Source organism: Tupaia chinensis, unplaced genomic scaffold (assembly GCF_000334495.1).
Source record: "Tupaia chinensis unplaced genomic scaffold, TupChi_1.0 Scaffold000037_17, whole genome shotgun sequence".
Taxonomy (NCBI): domain Eukaryota; kingdom Metazoa; phylum Chordata; class Mammalia; order Scandentia; family Tupaiidae; genus Tupaia; species Tupaia belangeri.
The window spans coordinates 62,184-70,167 of NW_006159475.1; the positions used below are offsets into that span (position 1 = coordinate 62,184).

The following is a 7,984-nucleotide window of genomic DNA, read 5'->3' on the forward strand; positions in this document are numbered from 1 at the left end:
GGCAAGGCCGTTCCTGGCACGCGGCTGTGCAGGGGCGGGAGCCAAAACATGCTACTTTTCTGAGGGGACCCAGGGAACACACCAAGGGTAGCAGTAAAAGAGCAAAGCTGGAGGAAATTAAAAATGTAAATACTGTATTTCAAGAAGTGTCTAGGATTTATATAAGCAAGAAAACCAAACTGGAACAGTACTTTCTTCACGGATCCTTGAAGAGCTGACCTGGTGTTGGCGACTTCTTTCAGGTTTTGTTTGTCTGAGAAAATTTTAGTCTTTTTTTCCCCATATTAAGGATAACCTTGCAGGATATAATAGGTTTGGTTGAAATTGTTTCTCTCTTAAAACTTTCAATACATCTTCCCATTCTTTCCTTGCTTGTATTGTTTCCATTGAGAGGTCTGGTATTAACCTGATGGGATGGTCTTTGTAAGTCACTTCTCATTTCTCTCTTGCCAGTTTTAGTATCATGTTTTTATCTGTGGTCTTGGATAGTCTGGCTAAGATGTGCCTTGGAGAAGATCTTCTGGGCCTGATTCTATTTGGGGTCTTTTGTATTTCCTGGGTCTGGATGGTTGAGTGCCTCTCTAGACTTGGGAAATTTTCTTCCAGGATTTCATGGAATACATTTTCCATGCCGTTATTAGGTCCTTCACCTTCTGGGATGCCAATTATTCTGATATTTGGGTGTCTTATGGATTCTAGTGTTTCTCGTATATTGTCCTCGGTTTTGTTTGTTTGTTTGTTTTTTTGTTTTTTTCTTTTGTCATTTTCTCAATCTTTTTTTTTTTTTTTCTAGGTCAGAGGTTTTATCTTCTACATCAGAGATTCGATCTTCTGCATGGTCTAATCGACTTTTAATACTTTCAAGAGAATTTTTGATTTCCTATACTACATACTTTACCTCTAATAAGTTCCAACCAATTCTTTCTCCTAGTGTCCATTTCTTCTTTCATGTCCTAAAAGGACTTCCTACTCTTCTGTAGTTTGTTGTCTCTTTTCTGTTCCAACTCATAGAATTTGGTAACCATGAATGTTCAAAAGTCTTTTCCTGACATTTTGGTAACTTCCTCCATGTTTACAAGAGATGGAGGGGAGCTACCGTTTTCCTTAGATGGAGACATATTTCCTTCTTTATTCAGACCTGAGTCTTTTCTTCTACTTCTAGCCATTGGAAGATTATTCACTTTTGTATACCTCTTACGGGAATGTTTTTCCAACTAGGAGTGAGTGTGTTTCCCTTTTACTTCAAATTGATGTTTGCCAAAGTCTCTCTTCTGTTGTTTTTACCAATGTGGTCTTAACAGGGGTACTCTACTGAGGTGTCTGAAAAGCAGTATCTCCTTTTTCACAGGTTGATCAGTACAAGGGAGCATCCCAGAGAAACTTACATTACTAGGGAATTTCAGATGTATAATTATAGACCTGTCTAGTCCCTCTGGCAGGGTGGACAATGAAGAGGAGAGAATAATAGGTGAAAGAAAGGACAACACAGAGAAATAAAGAAAAAATTTCCCAGAGGCCTGGAGCTGGGTCTGTCGCCTGCTGCAGGAACAGGACAGGCCTTGGGAGGAGGAAGACCAGGGAATTAACAAGAGAATGGAGAAGCACAAAAATCAAAAGCAGAGAAATCTAGCTACCTACCTAGGGGGTGGGTTCTTTGGCTAGGGGTCCTGGAAGTGAGGCAAGGGGGACAGAGGTGTCCCTGCCTCAATGTCCCTTGCTGGCCAGAGGCCTGGAGCTGGGTCTGTCACCTGCTGCAGGGACAGGACAGCCTAGGGGGCAGTTTCTTGGGCTGGGGGTCATGAGGCATGAAGACAGAGGTTCCTCTTCCTCAATGTCCTTTGCTGGCCAGAGGCCTGGAACTGGGTCTGTTGCCTGCTGCAGGGACAGGACTGGTTAGGGGGCAGGTTCTTGGGCTGGGCATTCTGGAAGTGAGGTAGGGGACAGAGGTGTCTCTGCCTCAATGTCTCTTACTGGTCAAAGGCCTGGAGCTGGGTCTGTCGCCTGCTACAGGTACAGGACAGGGTCTTGTGTCATTTTTCAATGAATGTGGAAATTCATTGCCCTTAACCACCATGCCATGGACCCATAGAATTCCTAGAATTTTAAAAGGTTGTTCCCCATAAACTGGTGAATAAAGCAAGTGTTTAAGTCTTCTTTACTTGTTTATTTTGTTAGTTAATTTAGTTAATTTATAGTCTAGGAAAATTATTGGGTGATGCCAATTTCATCGCAAATATAATTATTTGCAAAAGTTCAATAATAATTTGTCTTCCTTGTAACAGAACATAACTGAAAACATTGATTATATAACCAAGACTTTGACATGTCATATTTGAAAATGATGTGCACAGAATCAGATATGACCAGTTAATTTTAAGCAGCTAAAGTTGATTTTCTGGAGTCAATATTTTAAAGATCTCTTGGGGAAACCAGATTGTTATCTGGTTTATAGGATTCTCAGCCTTTCCGTGCATAAGGATGATCATTCTTGCCAGGCCCAGGAACACTGGGATATTTGGGGGAACCTCATGAAGAACTGATTCACCAAAATCTATAAGCAAAATCTGGCCAATAAAATTTGATAGTTTTTGGCTTCACTCCCTTGCCTTGAGAAGCTTCTAAATGTCCAGCCTGAGACTTCTTCTGAAATGTCCCAGCAAAGCAAACTTTAAAAGGCCTGCATAGTTGATCATCATTCTTGCCACTATTATGTAGGTAATCAGGTCAAATTTAATGAGAACAGATTTATTTAGTAAACAAGAATCCAAAAATGGAAGTATATGTAGAAATAAATATTATGATTCTATGGAAAGCAACCTTGTGTGTAACTAGATTTGTATACTATTAATAGTCTTTAAAGTTTTGTTACCAACTTGTAAAATAAATTGTATTCTGACACTCTGTAAATGTATCAGATCTTATGAAATTCTCAATTCTTCTAGTTTCCTCTAATATCTAGTTACAACTCCATACACTAATCTGCTCAATTTTCTCCCTACTCTCTTGATTTATGATCAGTAAGAACTAAAACCTAAATGTTCAGATCTTTATAGGGACTATCTAAAGAAGTCCTCCAAACTGAAACTGAATGTTTCTAGGCTTTCTTCTAGGGAATTAATCATGACTGTGATATTAAAGTGTATGCCATCACCAGAGACATTTAAACTGAAAACTAAGAGATACATCAAATGTACAGCACTGTCCTAACTCAACCCTCTAAGATCTAAAGGTACTTAAATCCCAACATCTAAAAATGTTTACTCAACAGAAAGAAAATTTTTGACTTGCTGCCTTCTGGACTCAGAAACTGGTATTATAGTCTGTTCCAACAACCAATCTTTATCTTTTATTGTATATTTATAAAAACTCTCCTCATTTAAGTTTCAGATGATTTCTACCATTTAGCAACTATTCTCTAGTACCAAGTGCTAACATATGATATAGTTGGTTCTTAGAGAACAAAAGACAATCACATGAGAAATAGACATATTTTTCAATGGAAAGAAGAATGTCTCTTTCTTCTTTGAACAAGAGAAGAGACTGGATCAACCATGGTAGTACAGAGGTAGGACAGCACTTTGCATCATTGAAAGCTATTTGTAAGATCAGGGTTAAGTTCCCAAGTTGATCTGTACATACCAAGTATGTGTGTGCACATGGCCATAATCCTGGCTGGCTGGGAAAGGTTTGGGAAGACCATGGTATGACACCCTACTAAGAGTCCTTATCTTTCTCTTTCTCTTTATCCCTCTCATTAAATAAATAAAGAGAAAAAAGAAGAGGGATTGACAAAACTCTCTTCTTGACCAAACTTTAGTCTTCTTTTAACCATTTCCTCAACTAGGCCTCATATTTGGACCTTGTCTTTAGTCTGTCTAGTGCAGTTGTAGCAAGAATCATGATAAGTTAGTTTAGAGAGAATTCTCTACCCTTTCTATTTGATCAATCTAGTCTTGTTTTCATCAAGAAACCTGTTAATTTGGTTTAGTAAAAATCACCCTTACCCTTGATGTCTTCTTAATAATTATTTTATCCAGGGACCAGCCCATGGCCTAATGGCTATGTCTCTGGACTCCCATCTAGTCAACTGCAGTTCTAGTACCGGACTCTGTGGCTTAAACTCACACTGGGCACGTGTGTATGTGTGCCCAAGGTCCCAAGAGGAGAATAAAGGAGAAGGGATTGTGGCATGGCTGCACCAGCCCCCCTCCTCGAGGGAGTGATTTCTCAGTTTCTCTCTGTCTCTTTCTTTCTGGTGAGCACAAATGCCCTATAGCAAAAACCTCTCCAAAAAATTATTTTATTCATTGTAGTACCAATGGTAGTACAGTGGTAAAATGTAATGCTCTGTGAGGATAATCAGCATGGGGAGGTTCTGGATTCATGATCCAAGCTCATAATCCAGGGCTGGGAGTGGATTTTTAGTGTCATGACACTGTTGAGAGTTCTGTCTGTGTCTCTCTCTCTCTCATTGTCTTTCTCAATTATGGAAGAGAAAAATAGATAATTTAAAAAAAAATGTTCATGCACTAACCTCCCACACTTGGTTCTTTAGCTACCCCCAATGTTTTTGCTTTATTAGTTGAATTAATTTCTCTTCTCGCTATAATCTTGACAGCTATCACAGAAGTCTTGAATAAAGTCTTCCTTACCATTTAACAAATGCCAGAATATCTTTTTAATAATTAAAAAAAATGTATAGGTCTAGCTGCAGTGGGATGCACTATTAATATATTGTTGTTCTATAAGCAAAGACCATATGGGAAGCTCAACCTGAAAGCTGGTTGTGGTAGTATAGACCTGAAATCCAAGGATTGGATGCTGAGACAAGCACATCACAAGTTCAAAGAGAGCCTGTGCAGAATAGAAATAGCCTGTGGACAAGAGATAGATGTGGTGGTGTGGGTTTATGGTGCAAGCTTTCAGGATGCTTATGTAGAAAGATTATTTTCAGCAAGAATCCTGTTCAGTTGGTTAAGTAAGACCCTGTCTTTTTTTTAAAAAAAAGTGTATCATAAAGAAATCTGTCTACTTTATTGGTTCTAAAGGAGAATATATAAAATATGGTTTTAGGGACCAGCAGTTGGTGTAATGGCTATGTTGCTGGACTCTCATGTAGCTGACCACAGTTCAAGTACTGGACCTGGTCTCTTAAACTCATGCCGGGTGCATGTGCATGTGTGCCCAAGATCCCAAGAGGAGAATGAAGGAGAAGGGATTGTGGCATGGCCATCCCTTCTGAGGGGGTGATTTCTTGCTTTTTGTCTCTCTGTCTCTCTCTGTCTTTCTAGTGAGTGCACGTGCCCTATAGCAAAAAAAAAAAAAAAGTGGTTATAAATGACTTTACAGAGCCATTGCAGTACAGTGAGCTCCATAGAGACAGGGCCGGGGCAAATGAGAGCTGGATGGGCACTGGGCGACTCTGTGCCTTGCAGAGGAAAGATAATTAAACATGGGCAAAGGAGATCCTAAGAAGTCGAGAGACTAAATGTCATCATATACATTCTTTGTGAAAGCTTGCTGGGAGGAGCACAAGAAGAAGTACCCAGATACTTCAGTCAACTTTTCAGAGTTTTCTAAGAAGTGCTCAGAGAAGTGGAAGACCATGTCTGCTAAAGTGAAAAGGAAGTTTGAATATATGGCAAAGGCGAACAAGGCCCGTTATGAAAGAGAGATGAAAACTTATATCCCCCTTAAAGGGGGAACAAAAAAGAAGTTCAAGGATCCCAATGCACCCAAGAGGTCTCCTTCAGCCTTTTTATTGTTCTGTCCTGAATATCGCCCAAAAATCAAAGAACATCCTGGCTTATCTTTTGGTGATGTTGTAAAGAAACTGGAAGAAGGAACCAGCAGTTAGCGTACTGACTATGGCGCTGGACTCCCACGTAGTCGACCGCGGTTTGCGTCCCGGACCAGGTGGCTTAAAACTCACGCCGGGCACGTGTGCATGCATGCCCAGGATCCCGAGAGGAGAATGGAGGAGAAGGGATTGTGGCGTGACCATCCCCCCGGGGGATGATTTCTCGCTTTCTGTCTCTCTGTCTCTCTCTGTCTGTCTGGCGAGCGCACGCACCCTATAACGAAAAAACCTCTCCAAAAAAAAAAAAAAAAGAAAGAAACTGGAAGAGATGTGGCATAACACTACTGAAGATGATAAACAGTCTTATGAAATGAAAGCTGTTAAGATGAAGGAAAAATACGAAAAGGATATTGCTGCATACTGAGCTAAAGGAAAGCCTGATACAGCAAAAAAGGGAGTTGTCAAGGCTGAAAAGAGAAAGAAAAAGAAGGAGGAGCAGGAAGATGAGGAAGATGAAAAAGATGAGGAAGAAGAGGAAGATGAAGAGGATGAGGACGGAGGAGGGATACGGAGACAGAGCATTGATGGGATGGGGAGGTGTGGTGTCATCAATGGAAGATATTTTTATCAACTGGACTGGGGAGAAATGTTCACATATTGAAATGTTCACTTTATAAGCTAAATAATATGATTGAATATATATAAAAAATTAAAATAAAAAAGAGGATGAGGATGAAGAAAAAGATGATGATGATGAATAAGTTGGTTCTAGTGCAGTTTTTTTTCTTCTCTATAAAGCATTTAACCTCCCTGGACACAACTCACTCCTTTTAAAGAAAAAATTGAAATGTAAGGCTGTGTAAGATTTGTTTTTAAACTGTACAGTGTCTTTTTTTGTATAGTTAACACACTACCGAATACCGAATGTGTCTTTAGATAGCCCTGTCCTGGTGGTATTTTCAGTAGCCACTAACCTTGCTTGGTACAGTATGGGGGTTGTAAATTGGCATGGATATTTAAAGCAGGTTCTTCTTGGTGCACAGCACAAATTAGTTATATATGGGGATGGTAGATTTTTAATCTTCAGTTGTCTCTGATGCAGCTTATATGAAATAATTGTTGTTCTGTTAACTGAATACCACTCTGTAATTGCAAAAAATAAGTTGCAATTATTTTGTTGACATTCTGAATGATTCTAAGTAAATACAATTTTTAATTAAAAATATAAATAAATAAATGAATTTACAATAAATACATTATACTGAAAAAAATTGTGTGCTAATAGATAGTATATGCAATTACAAAATGCATTTAACAAGAAATCTATATGGTTTCCAAATTAAGCATTTTTTTCATTGGAAAATTATCACAAATGCATTAATGAAAAACAAGAGTTAAGATTAAACTAAGTCACACATACATGATTTACTTGAATTTTGATTTTTCTTTTTTCATTAACTCATATATTTATTCTATGAAATAAGTATCTGAAATGAATGATATTGAAATCAATGCTATTTCATGAAACTTAAATTTCCCTAAAATATTGTATTCAAAATATTTTACATTTATTATATTTTAGCATAAAATATTCACATGTGTTTTTCTGAGACAAAAAATTGTTTTTATACTTTTTTGAAAGAATTATTTATTTAATATTTTAGGTATTATTTCTTTTTATATATTTTATTACAATTTCTTTTATACATTCAATTACATATCACACTTAGCTTGTAAAGTGAATATTCCAACATAAATACATTTCTCATCAGTCCAGTTGGAGATACTATACACGTTATCTTCAACAGAAAATAACCCATTTTCTTGTCCTAAAAATGTCTTGCCTCTGTATTTTTCTCCTTAATGTCTTTCCTCAGACTCTCCTCCCTCTCCCACCCTTTTCCCACACTGTGTCTATTATATATAACCATTTTCTATGTTTCTATATCCTCTGGGAATTTAATTTCAGCCATAGAGTGCAGACAGTATGTATATACTAAGTGGAGACATACAATGTCTCTCCTTCATAGCCTGGCTTGCTTCACTAAGCAGTAAATCTTCCATATTCAAAGGAATATGAAAAAAAATGCTCAATATCCCTCATCGTAAGGGAAATGCAGATCAAAGCAACAATGAGATACCACCTAACCACAGTCAAAATGTCTAAGATTAAAAAAAAAAAAA

General features: G+C 37.9%; 1 pseudogene; it reads left to right on the forward strand.

Annotated features, from left to right (window-relative positions):
• Positions 1 to 5,452: 5,452 nt before the first annotated feature.
• On the forward strand, positions 5,453 to 6,561 carry LOC106734869 (high mobility group protein B1-like; annotated as a pseudogene).
• The last annotated feature ends 1,423 nt before the right edge of the window (positions 6,562 to 7,984 follow it).